Source organism: Schistocerca nitens, chromosome 3 (genome assembly GCF_023898315.1).
Source record: "Schistocerca nitens isolate TAMUIC-IGC-003100 chromosome 3, iqSchNite1.1, whole genome shotgun sequence".
NCBI lineage: Eukaryota > Metazoa > Arthropoda > Insecta > Orthoptera > Acrididae > Schistocerca > Schistocerca nitens.
In genome coordinates, this window is record NC_064616.1 from 547,871,915 (window position 1) to 547,893,481 (window position 21,567).

Here is a 21,567-nt window from a genome sequence, read left to right on the forward strand (position 1 = left end):
TAGCTTGCGTGTTTTACAATCAGCTTTGTTAATAAAACTGTTTAAACTTACTTCTCGTGTTCTCGTATTGCAGTACCTCAAGGACCCACCGCTTACAAATCCTGACAAAATATTCGTGTAATCATCATCCGGGGCAACAAAACAGACTACCCCCTTATAGAATTGGTGTGAGAATGGGAATAATTATGGAAAATCTACAGTCCTGAAGAGGTGCAGCACAATGTGAACTTCGAGCAGCAGCAGCATTAACATCTTCTGACTAGGCAGGGACATCCAACGCTGGAATTCAGGTTGGTCTACTACAGTTTGACTAGAATACGAAAGGCAATGATGGATTTTTATTTTACGTTTGAGTGACTCATTGGCGTTAAATTAGACGAAATGTCGCAATCCAGTCAAAGTAACGTTGTCGATCTACAAACAGTTATTAATGAAATGCAAGAAGAGCTTCGGCAGTTAAAAGCAGAAAGAAGCGAGCGTAACATTCTGAAAGACTTGTCAAATGATAGTTCATGCAGTACAAGTATAACTACAATAAATAATTTTTCATTATTGCCATCAGTACCAATGCTTAGCGGGAAACGCGAAGATGATGTGAAGGTGTTTTTTCGTAAACCTCAAGGTGCCGCTCTTTTAGGATCCTGGACAGATTCCGATAAGCTAGTGATTGCCTCTAGCGCGGAGCCTACTTGCATGAAAACAGAAGATTACAATGAGTTTAGAACGGTTGTTGTTCAGAGATTTAAATTTAAAAACGCGGTCAGATTTTACAGAGAGCAGCTTTACAGTTTGCGAATGCGACGAGACGAATCTAACGAGCAGTTCGCCGACAGAAAACATCAACGCTCAAACATACGAGTTAGTAGAAGAATAAAATGAAAATCACATTCAGTTGTTCGAAGCCGACCAGAGAGCCTTGGGCACATTCATTCATGGGTTGCACGGAGAGGAAGTATGCAAAGCTGTTAGATTGGCATGATGTAAAACGTTTCAGGAAGCAGCAGAATCAGCTGTTGGTTTCGTTGAAGCACTAAGGCGGCCGAATGAGATGCAGAAACAAGAACGTAGAGTTTTCAACACAACAGTACAGTGCTACAGATCCAATAAGTTGGGTCACAAGCGTAAGTATTGTAGAGAGATTCGAATCTGCTATCATTGCGGGATGCAGGGTCATGTTTAGAGAGACTGTCGCAACAAGAAGAAAGGTAATGCGAACAACAGACAATCTGCCAGATCTTTAAACGAGTACGGGGACGTACGGGCCACCACTCTGTCCGCCCCTTGCCAGAGTTAGTTCCAGTGAAAATCAGACCAAAAACGACTTCGTGATAGGTGTTGTATATCGCGAGAGAAACATCAAACTACTTATTGCCACAGGAGCACAGACATCATCAATGAGGTGTTGCATAGATAAACTGGATAAATTGAAAAAGGTGCGAGGGTTAAGTGGAGCGACGCTACGTAATTATGGAGAAGTTGACGTAGAATTAAAACTTTGCCAAGGCCAAGATGAAGATAAAGATAAAGAAAAATACACAGTAAGGGTGCAAGTAGTTTCAAATAACGAAACGCGTTATGGCGGTGTACTTGGATTTGATTTCTTGTCCGCTAACGAGGCAGAGATATTTGTCGCAGAAAGAAAGATCAGACTAGGCGATAGCAACTGCAACCTAGGAAATTGTTCTTCAGATCGTGCTCAAACGAGCAGCAATACTGACGTCGTGGGAATGTACTGCCCAAACGATGCATCAGTTCAAACCGTCCGAGTCGATGTTCAAATTGATCAGCCGCAGCAAATTCCCAAGGGAGCAGGAAATACAATCTACCTTGAAGTTAAGTTACCCCGATGCAAGGAAGGAACTTTGTTATTAACTGAGCGATCTGAGAAAAGTGAGTTACTGGATACAATGCATTGTTATGTTGCTAGAAGTGTAGATGTCGCTACAGTGGTGAGACAGAATGTTGCAAAAGTCCCAGTTACAATAAGGAATCTGAGCAATGAGGATGTTTTTTGCTACGAGGAACAAAAGTTGCTGAATTGTCGAGGGTAAGTAACAGTGACGTAATACAGATTCCAGATGAGGTGACAAATGCTGCAGTTATAAACACAGATTTTTGTAATAGTACCGCAAAATTACAATGAGGAGACGAAGTTAATAATGAACTGAAGCGCAACATTTGGAAGAAGATAGAACATTTGACAGCTGATGTACAGAAGATTTCTTCGCCTGTTTTGTTGGAGTATGCAGATTTATTCCGAGAACCTGCAAATTTATCTGTCACTCATTTAGTTCAGCATCGTATTCATACAGGGAATACAGCCCCAATCACACAGAGACCTTACCGAATACCATTCAGTCAAAGAGAGTTAGTAGAAGATATGGTTAAAGAACAATTAGAAGCCAGAATTATAAAACCAAGAGATCCTTCAGGCCCACCGTGGTGTTCGCCTGTTGCAATTGTAAAGAAGAAATCAATTTCTGAAGAATCACAGTTCCGTTTTGTGTTGATTACCGATCTTTGAATGCTGTGACCACACCTGACATTTACACCTTACCAAATTTAGTGGAAACCTGGGATTACTCGGGCAGATGTCGAAATTTTTCAGTATGTGATTTAACAAGTGGTTATCAGCAGTTAACAGTGCATCCAGATGATCAATCAAAAGCTGGATTTGTAACAGCAACAGGAGTATACAAGTATCTTCGCATGCCACTTGGACTTCGTAATGCTCCAGCTACATTTCAACGCCTGATGGATTCAGTTTCACGAGGCCTCACCCCAACACAAGCACTTGTTTACCTTTATGATGTAATAATTTTTGGTGAAAACATGAAGCAGCACACTGAGACATTACAAGCTGTTTTTGATCGTATAAGAAGCGCAAACCTGTCTTTATCAGTAGATAAATGTCATTTTGCACAAAGTAAAGGTAACTATCTTGGTCATCAGCTAGTGATGATGTTCGACCTGATCCAAAATTAGTTGAAGATGTAAAGAATTTTCCTGAACCACAGAATTTGAAAGAACTACAATCATTCTTGGGATTGTCAAATTTCTACAGACGATTTACAGCTGGTTATGCGAATATAGCACGTCCAATGACGCAGCTACTGAAGAAAGAAGCCACATTTAACTGGTTAACAGAATGCAAAAAGGCAATGGAAGAACTTAAAACTGCTCTAACCACAGCCCCAGTGTTAGCCCACCCGGATTTCAGTAAACCTTTTATTCTTTCGACAAGTGCATCCAATTTTGCTATAGGTGCAATCTTGTATCAAGAAGTTGATGGTCATGAACATCCAATCTCATTTCCTTCCAGACAATTAAACAAAGCAGAATGTAATTATACTGCAACTGAGAAGGAGCTCTGTACTTTGGTTTTTGGTATAACACATAACAGATGTTTCTTAACAGGATGAGAATTTATAGTTATTACAGATCATGCCGCACTTAAATGGTTATTAAGCTTAAAGGATCCAAGTTCCAGATTAACAAGATGGGCATTAAGACTGAGTGAGTACCAATTTAAGGTTATTCGCCGACCTGATAAACAACATGTGAATGCTGATGCAATGAGTCGAAAAGTCAATATCTGTGTTACGATAAGTCGAGAAGAAGAGTTAAAGACAGCTCAAGAAGAAGATCCACAATGCACATTATGGTAAAATGATCAACGTTTTGTTGAAATACATGGATTATTCTACAAAATAACTAGTAAAGGAAACCGCCTAGTTATTCCAGAGAGCATGAAAGAGCAAATCATGAGAAAACAACACGATTCTTTATTAAAAGGACATTGTGGTAAAAAAGCAACAAACATTAAAATAGCTCAAATGTTTTGGTGGCCGAGCTGCAAGGCTCACGTTTCCGAGTTTGTTTCACAATGTGGTTCCTGTAACAGACGGAACAATGTAGAAAAAAGTAGAGCACCACTGCAAGAACTGCCAGAGGCAAGTGAACCATTTGAATGAGTAGGACTAGATGCCGTAGGACCATTTCCTAAGACTAAAGATGGAAACATATACACATTGACAATGTTAGATCATTTCTCTAGATATCTTCTCATGATACCAATACCTGATCAGAGCGCTAAGACTATAGCTAAAGTTTTTGTAAAAGAATGGATTCGTAAGTTTGGATACCATTAAGTATAATTAGTGATCAAGGAACGAATTTCATGAGTGAATTACTTAAACAGACTTGTAAGCTCATGCAAATAGCTAATTTAAGGACTACACCAGCACACCCTGAAGGAAACGGAAGAGTCGAGCGAGTCCACAGAACAGTTATTAAAATGGTTAGCCCACATGTGAGCAGAAAACACGACAATTGGGATGTCTGTTTACCGTACTTGGTAAGTTGTTACAATGCCAAAACGCACAGCTCAACTGGCCTAAGTCCATACGAGCTCGTCTACGGAAGAAGAATGCATTCACCCTCGGACTTTGCACGATCGACTGCCGGAATCAGCACTGAACACGTAAGGGATCTAGCACGCAAGCTAAAGGAAGCATGGAGGGGAGTGAAACAGCGAAATCATCTATCCTTTCTTCAGCAAGCAAGACAACACGCTCGCCAAGCAGCAGTGCCACAGTATCGAGTTGGAGATCTTGTGTATCTGAGCAACGTGGTGTTGAAGAAGAGTCAAGTCAAAAAGTTTAAGAAGTTTTGGAAAGGACCATATCCAATCTTGGAGATGTTGTCTCCAGTCACTCTTAAGCTCCAACTGCCCTTTCGTTCGATTGTCGCTCATGACTATCGTGTAAAGCCATTTCTGGGTAGATTTCCTGTAGCATCGCAAGACGACGAGGACCGACCGAGAGGTAGACCTGGTGTTCTTAAACCCAGGAAGCGAGAGAATCGCGAGGACGCAATCCAGACTTCGAGGCCAAAGCGTCGCCACGTTCCGAGCGATCCTGTTTCAGACACCCCTACAATCTTCGTAAACGTGTGTAATGTGTGAGAGTGCAATGCGTGTGTTTACTTCAGCCATGTGCTTATGTGAATGTGTTGTGAAAATTTAGTATTGAAGCTATTGCACGTGTGCACAAGTGAAACTAAACCTTTTATTCCATAGGTTATCACAAGAAACTCATTTATTTTACGTTCATTGTTAACTGTAGTATTCAGAACTAATTCACCATGTTCATTTTTATTCTAATGCTTGCTATGATAGCGTATTCTACTAATGCTGTACTAATAGTACTACAGAGTACAGGTGTATTGTTTGAACCACGATCAGAGATAGTAGTTTCAACAAGTAATACAAAACTTGTCCTCAAGTACAATCTGAGTGAAATCCAACAACAGTTCAATCCTGTAAAGAAGCAAATTGATCTAATTCGTTCTATAAACAAGGCCCCGGGAGTAGACAACATTCCATTAGAACTACTGACAGCCTTGGGAGAGCCAGTCATGACAAAACTCTACCATCTGGTGAGCAAGATGTATGAGACAGGCGAAATACCCTCAGACTTCAAGAAGAATATAATAATTCCAATCCCAAAGAAAGCAGGTGTTGACAGATGTGAAAATTACCGAACTATCAGTTTAATAAGTCACAGCTGCAAAATACTAACGCGAATTCTTTACAGACGAATGGAAAAACTGATAGAAGCCGACCTCGGGGAAGATCAGTTTCGATTCCGTAGAAATGTTGGAACACGTGAGGCAATACTAACCTTACGACTTATCTTAGAAGAAAGATTAAGAAAAGGCAAACCTACGTTTCTAGCATTTGTAGACTTAGAGAAAGCTTTTGACAATGTTAACTGGAATACTCTCTTTCAAATTCTGAAGGTGGCAGGGGTAAAATACAGGGAGCGAAAGGCTATTTACAATTTGTACAGAAACCAGATGGCAGTTATAAGAGTGGAGGGGCATGAAAGGGAAGCAGTGGTTGGGAAGGGAGTGAGACCGGGCTGTAGCCTATCCCCGATGTTATTCAATCTGTATATTGAGCAAGCAGTAAAGGAAACAACAGAAAAAATTGGAGTAGGAATTAAAATCCATGGAGAAGAAATAAAAACTTTGAGGTTCACCGATGACATTGTAATTCTATCAGAGACAGCAAAGGACTTGGAAGAGCAGTTGAACGGAAAGGACAGTGTCTTGAAAGGAGGATATAAGATGAACATCAACAAAAGCAAAACGAGGATAATGGAATGTAGTCGAATTAAGTCAGATGATGCGGAGGGAATTAGATTAGGAAATGAGACACTTAAAGTAGTAAAGGAGTTTTACCATTTAGGGAGTAAAATAACTGATGATGGTCGAAGTAGAGAGGATATAAAATGTAGACTGGCGATGGGAAGGAAAGCGTTTCTGAAGAAGAGAAATTTGTTAACATCGAGTATAGATTTAAGTGTCAGGAAGTCGTTTCTGAAAGTATTTGTATGGAGTGTAGCCATGTATGGAAGTGAAACATGGACGATAAATAGTTTGGACAAGAAGAGAATAGAAGCTTTCGAAATGTGGTGCTACAGAAGAATGCTGAAGATTAGATGGGTAGATCACATAACTAATGAGGAGGTATTGAATAGAATTGGGGAGAAGAGGAGTTTGTGGCACAACTTGACTAGAAGAAGGGATCGGATAGTAGGGCATATTCTGAGGCATCAAGGGATCACCAATTTAGTATTGGAGGGTAGCGTGGAGGGTAAAAATCGTAGAGGGAGACCAAGAGATGAATGCACTAAACAGATTCAGAAGGATGTAGGTTGCAGTAGGTACTGGGAGATGAAGAAGCTTTTACAGGATAGAGTAGCATGGACAGCTGCATCAAACCAGTCTCAGGACTGAAGACCACAACAACAACAAGGGTAATGATACAATTTTGGAAATGGATCCATCTTGGTATAATAACTGGATCACAGCCAAGATGCAGGTAGAGTCTATATTTGCTAATTATGAACAAGAGATTTACTGTTTTTAAAGCTTTTGCCAAACAAAACTTTAATTAGGCGTAAATGTGCCTGGTTTGATTTTGGAGGGAGTATCCTTCGTACTATATTTGGTACTTTAACCAGTCGAGACCTATTGCAAGTTAAAGGCAAAATATTAGCTCTTGAACAACAGTCCAATACAGATTCAGCTAACCTCTCTAATGAAATTATCGTATTAAAGAATATGCAAAGAACCATTACTAACCACACAGTTTTCATTGAACATATTGTATAGCAATTTATCTCACATTTCCACATAATTCGAAATGAAATGCACGCAAAGATCCAAGAACTATTCCAAGGATTAAATGCTGTGAGTGCACACTTAGATTTAAACACTCTTTTGTTAAGGATTATTGATAGTTTATCAAATGCTAGAATTGATGCCCTTAACTTCAGAACAGCCTTAGAAAGTAGTTCAAATGATTACTTGAGCAGTGTACTACTACATCCAGAACAATTTTTACAGATTCTACTATCAATTTAATGAAAGCTAGATGCAACATATACTATGATTTACCCTGTTAACTCTTACAATTTATATACTTACTACAAGTTAACCACCACACACTCTTTAGTGATTGAAGATGAATTAACTGTTATTGTTTCTACCCCCATTGCTAGATCAAAGCATAATTTTGAAATGTATAAGATTTATACTTACCCTGTGAAATGGAGACAGGCAGGTATTCATGTGAGGTATGTACTGAATGATTATGTACTGATCAGCAAGGATCGAATATATTTTGTGTCCCTAAATGAAAAGATTTACATATGTGTAAACACGGCCATAAGTTAGTCTGCCCTGAGTTGGCAGTATTCTTAGACAGTAGAGTGCACAGCTGTGAGAAAGAATTGTTTATGAATCATCCCCAAAGAGATGATTGCCCTAGAATTTTAATGCATCTTTAGCATCCTTTTCTTAAACGATATTCTGAAGGTATAATTTTCTCATTTAACTCCACCCTTGATGTACCATTTACATGTAAAAATTATGATACACCTGAGCTACCCTTTACACTCAAATTGAATAATAGTGGATTAATGTTGAATGCCGCACATTGTGATTTATCATGTGAAGAATTTGATATGCCTAGTGTATTGCCAAATACATTTCATGCCACTGGGCATTTGCCATTAACGAGAATGTTATCTATTTATTACAATGATCCATACACATATGGAAAGCATTCCTTATCAAGGTTTTCTGAAGACAATAATTTAATTAAGGACATCCATGAAAATGTAATCTCTTCCAATAATGAGTTAAACTTCATTGAAGCAGCAAATAGAATTAAGTCCTTCGATTCATCCAGTAATGTTAATGCATACTTGATTGTCAGTATTGTGTTTTTATTGCTTTTATTAATTTGTCTTCTGTCAATAGCGTTTGTCATATATGAAATTGCCATCCTGAAGGCACACTTTTTTGTACTGAACGTTACTGTGTCTGCAAATGAAATACATGTTGCAATGCCTTCTGATGCCTCAAATGGCGAAATAGATTCATAACGGCCAGGAAGTCGTTTTGAGCCACCTACATTTGCTCTTTTTCTCTGGGGAGAGCGATGTAAGGGTCTACGGATTGCGCGCAGCTGTACGGTACGTAATACGCCCTCGCCACCGACCTTTCTGGAATGCTCACAATTTGCTTGGTCAGTAGATGCGCGTCCGGCCGCACTGCGACGCAGAGCACGCCACTGGCTGCCGTCCGCAGTGTGCCATATTAACTAGCGCGGCCTCGGGCGCGAATATGTCTCTTTTTCTTAGCTCACAATGGAGCCTTTCGATACGACCATAATTAGCCGCTGTTAAGATGTCAGACACAGTGATGATGGGTGCGAGTAGCGTGCGTGTTTTATAATCACCTTTGTTAATAAAACTGTTTAAACTTACTTCTCCTGTTTGCATATTGCAGTACCTCAAGGACCCACCGCATACAAATCCTGACAAAATATTCCTGTAATCATCACCGGGGGCAACAACACAGACTACCCCCTTCTATATGTATGGATTAGTTAGATTTGAAAACAAATAGCTGTCAGTCATTATTACAGTGTTACCTTTCTGTTGTCCAATGCATCCAAATTATTTTTCATTGTCTGATTATCCACTATTGGTGGAAAGTCTACCCTTGTAATAACTCTGTTTCCGGCTCATAGCGGGGATGGTACAGCAACAAGTATTAAACGCTGAAGTAAGAGAGAGTCTTGGTTGCAGGACTGTAGTTATTAGTTATTTGTTATAACCGATTGAGCGAGTGTGTATGACAAAAACAATTTCCCTTCATATCAATGCGAATACAGAGCTCACACGCAGCTCTTCTTATCCGCCTCTCTCTCTCTCTCTCTCTCTCTCTCTCTCTCTCTCTCTCTAAATGTCTCTCCTCTCTGCCGCTCGCTTTTATCCTCTTACATCACACATAATAATAATAAGTCTATTTTCAAAAATAGACTTATATTTTTTTCCATAACAATCAATACAGTTACACTAAAGTACTATATAGACTGACGTTTTAAAAACACTACTACAAAATCAAAGCTTACAATGAGGAAGAAGGGAAAAGATATGTAAAAATAAAATTAGCTAAAGTAAGAAGAAGGTGGAATAAAAGGAGCTCAGGTGTCAAATATACTCATATGAGTGAGAACAGAAAACAATGAAGAATGTAAAGATCGAGTTAACTTGAGTATTGATAATCTAGGACCGATATATTGACTTTTTTCGTATCTTCTGTCAATTCTGAAGAATGTCTTAAGTGTACTGTGACGTTCACAAACTACTTTTTACTGAGAAGTTAAAATACTTTTGTGTGACGATCTGTTTACCTTTAGTGAAAGTTTCATAAGATATCCGTAATGACTACCGGATGTTAAGCTTTAATCTTTCTCCCTCATACTTACAATCTCTTGCACTGCTGTATTCGTAAGTCTCTCATTTTTATAATTTCCTGCCATGTTGATCTTTTGATGCAACGATCTATACTGGATTAAAATCTATGGTCCGAGGTTAAATATACTCTTACAGCATCTTAAGAAATTGTAAACAAGCCACAACTTGGTATGTGGGTAACATGTTTAGGATCTTCCTATTAACAAAAGATGAACAAGTCTGCAACGTTTCCAGAATCTTTTTTATACCACCTGATTGCAGATCCAGATACCAATTTTCCCTCAACAAACACGAAACCTGCTAGCGTGCAACCACATAGACAACCCTTTGGCTGTCAACGCCCTTCAGGATTTTGGATACTTCCAGACAGGTGAGCACCTTCAGTGCCGGACGTGATGAACATTATTTTGCCCAAAAGCAGAACACGAATGTCTTACCCCGAAATTTACTTGTTCCTACGCGAATTTCACCTTTTTATGTGGTTATGTTTTCTCAAATCGGGCTTGGACCTAAGTAGGTGTCTGAATCTGCGTCCTTCGTAACACTCGCTGAATGGTTTCAGGATTGAATTCTTTCACAGGACGGATTGTGAACTTTCTAAAACGTATGTTTTTGTGTCCCCATACGCGCCTATCCATCGCAACCTCGTCTTAGTGTTTAATATATCTATTACGTACTAAGTGAGAGCAAGCTTTGAGTTGACATTACTTCCTGATCATCTGCAGTATAGCTTCCAAAGACTTTAGCGTATTGTGGAATCTTTTCCGTGGTGAAGTATCAGAAGTTGCTGCTATTCTAAACCATCCCTCTTCTCCTGCAATCCATTTGCCTCGTTGTCTTAAGCAGTACGAAGATGACACCCTAGAAAAGCGCATCTCTGACGTAGTTTTTGGGTTTATACCGTTCTTTGTGTACCTTTTATAGAGCACATTTGTGCTCAGCTACTGTACAGATAATTATATTACGACACAAACATGGCATCTGGACTCCAAAACGTCCCCGCAGTCCTTCCGTTTCAAGCAAATCATTACATTCTGGTGAATCAATCATTTTATGGTATATAGGGAACTGTCATATAGCCGGCCGATGTGGCCGAGCGGTTCTAGGTCTGGTCTGGAACCGCGCGACCGCTACGGTCGCAGGTTCGAATCCTGCCTCGGGCATGGATGTGTGTGATGTCCTTAGGTTAGTTAGGTTTAAGTAGTTCTAAGTTATAGGGGACTGATGACCTCAGATGTTAAGTCCCATTTGAACCATTTTTTTTGAACAGTCATATAAACAACTACGACTATTGTTGTTGTGGTCTTCAGTCCGGAGACTGGTTTGATGCAGCTATCCATGCTACTCTATCATGTACAAGCTTCTTCATCTCCCAGTACCTACTGAAACCTACATCCTTCTGAATCTGTTTAGTGCATTCATCTCTTGGTCAACCTACATCCTTCTGAATCTGTTTAGTGCATTCATCTCTTGGTCTCCCTCTACGATTTTTACCCTCCACGTTACCGTCCAATACTAAATTGGTGATCCCTTGATGCCTCAGAATATGTCCTACCAACCGATCCCTTCTTCTAGTCAAGTTGTGCCACAAATCTCTCTTCTCCCCAATTCTATTCCATACCTCCCCATTAAATATGTGATCTACCCATCTAATCTTCAGCATCTCCTGTAGCACCACATTAGAAAATAGATTAAGGAAAGACAACTATGACTATTCCACATAAAATCTAACACTCATCTGTGCTGCATGGCAAGATGTTACAGAAAAATGGGCTAGTAAAAGACAATTTAACATATATACTGAACTAAAACCAAACTCCGCCTGAACAGTCTATGAAGGTCCAACGGAACCGACGGCCGCCGTGTCATTCTCAGCCCACAGGCGTGACTGGATGCAGATATGGAGAGGCATGTGGTCAGTACACCTCTCTCCCGGTCGTAGGTCAGTTTACGAGGCCGGAGCCGCTACTTCCCGATCAAGTAGCTCCTCAGTTTGCCTCGCAAGGGCTGAGTGCATTCCGCTTGCAAACAGAGCTCGACAGACCCGTCCAAGTGCTAGCCCAACCCGACAGCCCTCATCTTTGGTGATCTGCGTGAACCAGTGTTACCATTGCCGCAAGGCCGCTGGCTTTAACGCAGATAACAGGGTAAAAATATCAAAATTTATTTGAAACACAATATATCCTCTTGCCTTAGTCGGCATGAGTAAGAGCTCTGGTCAGTCGGGAAACTGGGCTAAAAGAAACGAGCACAGTAGATATGGCAGCCTATAAAACAGGAGTGGCACAGATTTTGGCTCGCGGGCCATGTCCGGGCCCCTTTGCCAAAGCGCTTAGCCTCAATTTACGTTTCCTCCACGGCCACGCCGAGCTTCCTGAGCGCGAGGAGGAAAAAGGGGGAAAACAGCGAACGCGTCGCATTTAAATGGCAGTACAGTCATACTGTATATGACTTGGTTTTATATTTCACATTTCTCAAAAACATAGATCACAAACAAAACAAGTTTTCAGTAATAATTATTTTTGACGTGCTGAAGACATAATATAATTTTTATCTGGTAAAAACTGTCGACATACAGACAGACGCAGAGTTTCACAGAATTTCAAATTCAGTTTGCCATGTAATCATTACTTATTTAGTTTTGTAATAAAAAAGGGCTCTTTAACACAAATAAGTAGCACTCGTGCAACCTCGTCATGGAGACTTGGAAAATGTGCCTGAGGAAAGCAATGTAAATGATCTGGACAGTTTGAACGTAAAAAGATTTGTAATTAACACTGGAATTACTTTGCAGATCAGTCAGTTACATATGCACATGCAAAGGGGCGCTTTCAACTGAAACGGCAAATAGTGTTGAAAACAGCGCGAAAACAGATGTGAGATTGCCTGTGTCCTCAAAACTCTTATAAAAATGTCGTTGCAAATCTTATAGGGCCGCAATGAATTCTTCAAACCTCTCGCTTTCCTTAACGCCAGGGAGCTTATCGAACTAGATTGCTTTTGTCAGAATTTGTCCCTTCTACACAGCGATTTTCTTTTTATATACATCCCCATCAAAGCACAAAGAAGTTACCTTGCAATGTCTTACTTTGGACAGTGTGCAGTCACATCCATTTAAAATGCGAAATCTGAAATCCATTCCAAATGGAGGTAGCATGCTTTCGTCCACCATTTAAATTACAGCTGTAGAACTGCTGTTGAAACAGCTGTATTTGCATTTATAGTCACTTATACTATTTCGGTGATCAGTTACCTAGCCTGAACTGATGTCATACTCTTATCGTAGACAGCAAGGTGGAACAAGAAAGGTCGAGCCGTACCGCAGCAGTGTATCTCACGTCAACAGGCGCGAGAATCAACAATCAGGAATCGTAAATTTTAGAAGTAGGCACAGAAGTTCGAACAAACTTGGTTACAGAATACTATGTATATAATGCAAATGGGGTTTTGATTTCGGAAAATTCGCGAACTGTGGGAAATGCAAACTGGACAAGTGAAGTTAACTCTTTTCACTATGATAATAAGAGAAAATCATGCAAACAACTGGAAAGATTAGAAAGATATTACAAAGGAAACAATCCTGTTGGACAAACATCCGCAACTGATCATTATACTAGAAGTTGAAAATACCGCTTCAGTTGTATATTTTCTTTTATTATCACGACCGGTTTCGGGCCACAGCACTGTTGCGACACCTGAATATGGGCTTATGAGAGCCCGAAACCTGTCGTGATAATAAAAGAAAATTTACAACTGTAGCGGTATTTTCAACCTCTAGGATTTTACAAAGAGTAATGTTCTAAACACTATGATGCAAACGGTAAGTGTTGCACCATGAACACACTGACCGAATGTTACCAAACTGACACTCGAGTGTTTCACCGATATGCGATTTTATTTTCAGTGTTCCCAGTATAGAAAAGATCCATTCCTAGAGGTGAAGAATGGTAAGAATAAATTATGACTACTGCCTGTGTCTAAAGTTACTGTAATTTCTGAGGTGTATGTAGTAACACAGAAAGCTCATAGGACATGTATGCGCAGCTTTCCGTGTTATTAAGGACTTTGAAAAAATCAAGTCAGTGGCATGAGGGACACGGCAGCATCCTACTGACAAGTTTGGTTGTAGTTCAATGACAGCAGAGCGAGTGGTGACGACAAGACAACAGCGTGGCAAGAAAAATCAAAACTGATTTTCCGGAAGGGCTACACACTGAGAGGTTCAAAGCATTGTTCGGCTATACCCGATGAAGAGACTGATCATAACAGCTGAAATCTGAAAGGCGTTTACAGGTAGAGTACATCACTAACCGTCGGGAAATGGGTACTGGAAGCTGGGCTGAGATCTCGAGTTGCCAAGCGTCGCATACCGCTGCCATCATATTACAGACAATAGAAACTTTGCATGGTGTAGACTCAGAGTCAACTACTATGTTGATGAGCTTCCTGTGATGTTCAATGATAAGTTTCGCTTCTGTTTGTGCTGGTCACATCGACGCCAACACGTCAGTAAACGACCTGTTGAAAGGTCGCAGGATGGAATTATTCTATACAGATCCTAAAATCCTAGTGTGGGGAGCTATTGGTTATGACAACAGGACTGATATGGTAATTGTTGAAGGGAGACTGAATGCTCACCAGTACGACCTCTTCTGTCATACATTTCACGAGCATCGTATCAAATAGTATATTCCAGCAAGTTAACGTATGATCCCACATTGCAGTTCATATAACAAACGCCGTGAAGAGCGTGGGGATCACCGACTGGCCTATCTGGTCCCCTGTCTTGTCAACCACAGAATACATCTAGGATGTGGTAGGAGGACGTATACTTCCAACCAGCCTCCAGCCAGCAATCGTTATGGACTGATATGGCATTTGTTTCAAGGAAGGCAATAGATTCACCTAAATGACATCTGGAGGCTGTTTGGCACCATGCCACAATAAATACCAGAGTATATAACGGCCTGTGGAGGTCACAAATCATACTAACGTTGATGATGGTAATCAGTTCCAAATGGAACGAAAATTTAATCACTTAATGTCCGTTATATGACGAACAATGTGCAAACTAAATGAAACTTCAGAGGTTGAGAAGTATGTGATGTTATTGCGGTGATTACAAAATCGAATCAAATGTACAAAAAACTTGGCAGCATGAGCTCACTTATCAGTAGGACGTTGCAACCCTTTTGGCGTGGATGCATGCACTGCTTCATTTGGGAAGGCACTCATAAACATGTTGTACCCTCTGCTGAGGCAGACTGCCCTACAACTACTGCAACTGATAGACTCTGGATACTGGCATTGGTACGGAGTTGATGTCCAAGTTGGTGCCACCCATGTTCTATCAGGGACAGACAAGCAATTCATAAAGACACGTGCCATGTGAATAGGCGTAGTCCTATTGAAAAATGACACCACGATAGTGTCGCATGAGCGGTAACGCATGAGGACACAGTATGTCCATGACATACCATTGTGCCATCAGAGTTACTCCCAACCACTACCAGCTGTGACAACAAGTCATTTCCGATGGCTCCCCACATCATGACACTAAGAGCAACACCGCTGTGTCTCCCCAAAGCACTGGAGGAATGGGACTTCCCAAGGTCATCGCCATACTCATCGACGATGGTCATGATCAACAGTGCAGAACCGCGGCTGATCGCTGATCACCATTTGAGGCCATTCACCAGTAGTCCGTGCTTCCCAGTCGTGGCATGCAGTCGTTTTTGTTGTAGTGTGAACGTCAGCCTACTTATGGAACGATAATTTCCTAGTCCATCTCCTGCTAGCCTCCGTCTAACAGTGCGCGATGACACAGAATGTTGCAGGGTATCCATCACTTGTTCTCGGATGGCAGGCGTGAATGTGAAGTGGCTTCAACATACTTCGTGCACAATCACAATACAGCAGTCCTCAAAAATGGTTCAAATGGCTCTGAGCACTGTGCGACTTAACTTCTGAGGTCATAAGTCGCCTAGAACTGAGAACTACTTAAACCTAATTAACCTAAGGACACCACACACATCCATGCCCGAGGCAGCAGTCCTCCCTTGGTCGACCGTAAACCTAGACTAAGAATACGTTTGCCCTCACTTTTCCATGCAGTCCAACTTCGAGCCACTACCACATCCGAATAACCCAAAAATCTGGATACTGCACGATTCGACCAGCCGACCAAATGGAGGCCCACAATGACGGCCCTTTCAGTATCTGTCAGGCTCTGATAATCCTGTCTCCCATGAGTACGCAGCACCACTGTGTCCTTCACAGTGATCACTCAACATCTGATCCTGTTCGCGCTTCTTATATACACTACCAGACCCGATAACAACACTAAACACGAAGAACATTAATGCACTCCTGTAGCTGTTCTACCTGTCACAGAGACTTGGAATTCTAATCATTTCCATACTCGCCGATGTCTTGTACGTGGACGAAGTTACATCGACATCAAACCTTGTCATTTGTTTTTTTTTTTTTCAAGCATTCTATAACACATTTCTCAAATCCTTATCACTTTCTTTAGCAGACCTTTCCCATCAAAAAAGTGGAGGCATATATGAAATACAAACAACCGATTTGAGTAACTAATGGCATTAGAAAATAATTCAGGAGGAAACGGGACCTTTTTCTTAATGTGAAGGACAATCACAGCCCGGTAACAGAATTTCACAACAGTTAATACTGCAAAGTACTGAGGAGTGTTATCAGAAAGGATGAAACGATGTATTACGTAAAGAGAATAGAAGGCTCTCAGAGAAAATTACAACTATTTGGTTAATTATGGAAGAGATATCAGGACAGAATGTGACTGCTCAACGTATTACACCTCTCTTGTGTGAGAATGAAAATGTTAGTGATCCACTAGCTTTGTGGAAAATATTTAATAATCACTATTTGTCAACAGTCGGTAAGTTAATTCCCAATTTTATTGGAACAGATAAATATGTAGAACTCTTGAAATATGGTGTTCCGAGACCACTACATAGAAAGCCGCTATAGTAAACAAGTAAAGACGAAACTGAATCAATTATTACATCATAAAAGAGTAAAGACTCTCATAGGTGCGTTGAAATATCTAGTAGGATTATGAAGAAGAGCGCATCATGCATTAGTTCTGTACTCGGTCATTTGTATGTTGTGTCTTTCAAGTGTGGGCAGTTTCCTGACTGAAATACTCGTTAGTGAATACACTTTATAAAAATGATTAAAGAGGTAATGCAGACAATTACCTGCCAAATCTCATTCCTGCTAGTGTTCTCAAACGTTTTTGAGAAACCGATGTGAATGGAAGTAGTGGCATAAATCATTACACACAATTTGCAGTCAGACTCGCAGTTTGGTTTGAGAAAAGGGACATCCATAGAAAATACAATTTACCCTTTTGTGTGTAAGTCATTACCAGGACTAAACGATAGATTCAGGTCAGTAGGTATTCTTTTATTTGACAAAAGCGTTTGATTGTGTGAACCATGCAATTCTTCTGTATTAGTAGGAACTTTGCAGGGCTATGGAAAAAGCTAAATAAAAGTTCACTTCTTATCTAGAAAGTAGGAAGAACAAGGTTATCCTATAGTGTTAACTAACTGGGAAGAGGTTTGAACCTGACAGGGGTCATGTAAAGTGGGGGTGCCTTGTACTTCTATTCCGGAACCGTTGCTTTTCTTGATGTAGATCAATGATCTGCCACTAAATATGACAGATGACTCAAAAAATTTTCTCTTCGCAAATGGCACAAGTGTTATAAACGTGACTGAGAAACGCATGGAACTTAATATGCTGCAGCTAACAAGGTAGTCAGTTGCATCAGCACCTGTTTTTCATAGTCTTGAGACAACCATATTCTCACGATGTGATTAGACTAGGAAGAATTTAAATCTATCACACTTGGACTAATGTCTCTTGAACATTACTCCTCTCCTTTTCAGACCAACTTCAGAATCGCTTTGAAAAAAAGCCGAACCCGGTAGTGGACTAAATAAAGTTCTACAGAGAAACGGCAGCGGCCATTTAATTCATTTCAGAGAACATATCAACGTTAAACTGCAGCTAAACGCAGTGCATACAGTTTCTGACACAGAACGCTAGTATGTGCCAAGCTGGTCAAACAGTCGGTGATGCTGACCATTTGAACTCTTACGAGTGAGCGTAGATGGAAGACTTCCTTGGAAGTTGTGGTGTCACCGCCAGACACCGCACTTGCTAGGTGGTAGCCTCTAAATCGGCCGCGGTCCATTAGTATACGTCGGACCCGCGTGTCGCCACTGTCAGTGATCGCAGACCGAGCGCTGCCACACGGCAGGTCTAGAGAGACTTACTAGCACTCGCCCCAGTTGTACAGCCGACGTTCATAGCAGTGGTTCACTGACAAATTACGCTCTCATTTGCCGAGACGATAGTTAGCATAGCCTTCAGCTACGACATTTGCTACGACCTAGCAAGGCGCCATTAGCAGTTATATTGAGCTTATTATAAAACCTGTACCGTCAAGAGCGATGTACACCAATTATGGATTAAAGTTAAGTATTACATCATCTACGTACTTTATTTGCAATTCTCAAGACATTGTCCTGTTCCAGACCTCACGCCAGTCTGCGTGTAATTAAACGCGTGCATTTCGGCCTCCTCTAGCAACACGGTGTTGGCTCTTATGCCAACACTTCAGAAGTAATACCATCAAGACCTTGTGCCGAAACCGAATGCTGCTGTATTCACTATAAAAATGATTTCCACTGTCTTTGACACTAAAATAAGGAGCCTCGTTTACTTTGCTTAGTATCACTCTGTAACCTCGTATGGCGTTATATTTTAGGACAGCTCTGTGTCCCCATCAAGAATATTCTTAGCTCGGAAACGGGTGATCAGACTAATCTGCGGCGTTGCGAACTTCGTGTAGGCCGTAGTTCAGGTGTCTCGGAATTCTTACTCTGCCATCCCTGTGCATATATTCCGTCACGGGATCTGTTGTTAACAATATTGACTTACTCACAAGGGAACCTCCCCATCGCACCCCCCTCAGATTTAGTTATAAGTTGGCACAGTGGATAGGCCTTGAGAAACTGAACACAGATCAATTGAGAAAACAGGAAGAAGTTGTGTGGAACTGTGAAAAAATAAGCAAAATATACAAACTGAGTAGTTCGTGGGAAGATAGGCAACATCAAGGACACCGAAAATGCAGAAGCGTTGTGGTCTCGTGGTAACGTCAGCAGCTGCAGAACGAGAGGTCCTAGGTTCAAATCTTCCATTGAGTGAAATAATTTAATTTTTTATTTTCAATTTATGTGACAAACTCTTATGTTTTCATCACTTTTTGGGAGTGATTATCACATCCACAAGAAAACCTAAATCGGGCAAGGTAGAAGAATATTTTTACCCATTCGCCAAGTGTACAAGTTAGGTGGGTCGACAACATATTCCTGTCATGTGACGCACATGCCGTCACCAGTGTCGTATAGAATATATCAGATGTGTTTTCCTGTGGAGGAATCGGTTGACCTATGACCTTGTGATCAAATGTTTTCGGTTCCCATTGGAGAGGCACGTCCTTTCGTCTTACTAATCGCACGGTTTTGCGATGCGGTCACAAAACACAGACACTAAAGTCATTACAGTGAACAGAGAAGTCAATGAACGAACGGACAGATAATAACTATGCAAAAATAAAGAAAGTAAAATTTTCACTCGAGGGAAGACTTGAACCAAGGACCTCACATTCCGCAGCTTATCACGCTACCACGGGACCACGGCGCTCCTGAGCTCACGTACTCCATGCTGTTGTCTATGCGACCCATGGACTACTCAGTTTGTATATTTTGCTTATTTTTTCACAGTTCCACACAACTTCTTCCTGTTTTCTCAATTGATCTGTGTTCAGGTTTTCAAGGCCTATCCACTGTGGCGACTTGTAACTAAATCTGAGGGGGGTGCGATGCGGAGGTTCCCTTGTCAGAAGTAACCGTAAAAGTCATTCAGTGAACATAAGACGGAAAAACGGTGTTCACTTATATATAACTCCCTTAGTCATTGTAAAGAAAGGTATGCACTATTCAGCAGGTTTCATTTTCAATAGGCTTCTGGCAGAACTGGAAAAAAATGAGTGAAAACCACAAGTTGTCGGGTATCTTCACGGCACACTATTTGTATATTCAATAGGAGTTCCTCGCAGTAGTTACGAAATTTTCTTTGCAATGTGTAATTTATCTGTGTATTTTCTCACTATTTTTACGTGTTTTATTAATTCTTTCGTTTATAAATTACCGAAAAACTCTGAGACACAGTGAGGAAAAAGGAGAACTTATTTTTATAGACACATGCTCAGAATGAACCCAAACAGATTAGGAAAAATTTTATTTACTTCTTCCGCGCAAAAAAAAAGAAGAAAGAAAGAAAGCAGCCGAATACGTTTAAGGAATCGAAAAAGGACGTACGAGATCTCTAATTCATGTAAAATATGCTCAGTGATAAAACTGCAAAGAAAAAGACAAAGACAAGAAAGAGAGGTTCCAATTCAAAATGAAAAACAAACGAACAATCCAAATCTCTAAAGAAGAAAGGAAAGCAAGATCAGAAAGAATGAAACAATACTGGGCTAATAGAAAGACACAGAACATTAAAGGCTGATTGATTTAATGTATCCAAAAGCAAGGTGCTACGAAATCCAAAGAATTTTGATACATACTACACTGGTACTCGATGTCGTAATTTGTCTCACTTCCGACAGTATTTGTAGCTATAGCAACATTTATCTCGTTACTCCAGCTCTACCAGTTTCTTCAGTTGCTACCAGTAAAATACTAGCCGTGTGCTGTTAATGGAGGGGAAATATTTTCAAGACCACTTTCAGACAGTTTGTATACTGAAGCTACAAGGGCCTGTACGCGTATCCCTAAACATGTGATAGCTCAGTGTACGACTAAGTGCAGCAAAGAGACTTCTCAGTCCGTGCAAAGATCGCTGAATTCTATATCCAAGTTTCCGTTTAAGACGGTCGGCCAGCCAGCGTAGGAAGCGCTGCAGTTGCGCCAGCCGTGTCAGCAGTTGGAGCCCGACCAGCAGCCCCAGCGCAGTCCTTCCGAGAACTGATAACAGCCAACAGCCCACTTGCGAGCGTGGGAGTCCTCGGTTTCGTCGCACCTATGACCAAAATAGCAACGCTGGGTGCGTGCTCGCGCTGCCAGTGCTTTGCTGCGCTACACCTTTTTTCAGTTGACAGCTACAGACAGACACGTCTCAAACATGCTGTATTTGCATCTGCCATTGCAGCGACCAGTTAGAAGCGGTTATTTACATAGTGATGCAATCTTGCAAACATCTACATGCTAGTACGCAACCAGTCCTGTTCTCTGTCTCACAGTATGCATCTCTCCCTGGTAACCACTTCATTTAATTTTACAGTTTATCACATACATTGATCTGCCACAACATTATGGCCACTGCCCACCGCGGCGTTGCATGCCGCCTGGTGGCGTTGCGGGAACGTAACACGGTAACGAAAGTATGCAAGCGGAGCACACAAGGATGAGGATCACCATATCGAAGATATTGACTGCAAATGAGGAAATCCACTGAGACAAGCGACTTTGACAAAGGACAGATTATTACTACACACAGCCTGTAAACGGGTATCTAGAAAACGGCGAAGCTGGTCGAATTTCCATGTGCTACTGTTGTGAACATCCACGGAAAGAGGTAGAAGCACAGTGAAACTACCACTAGG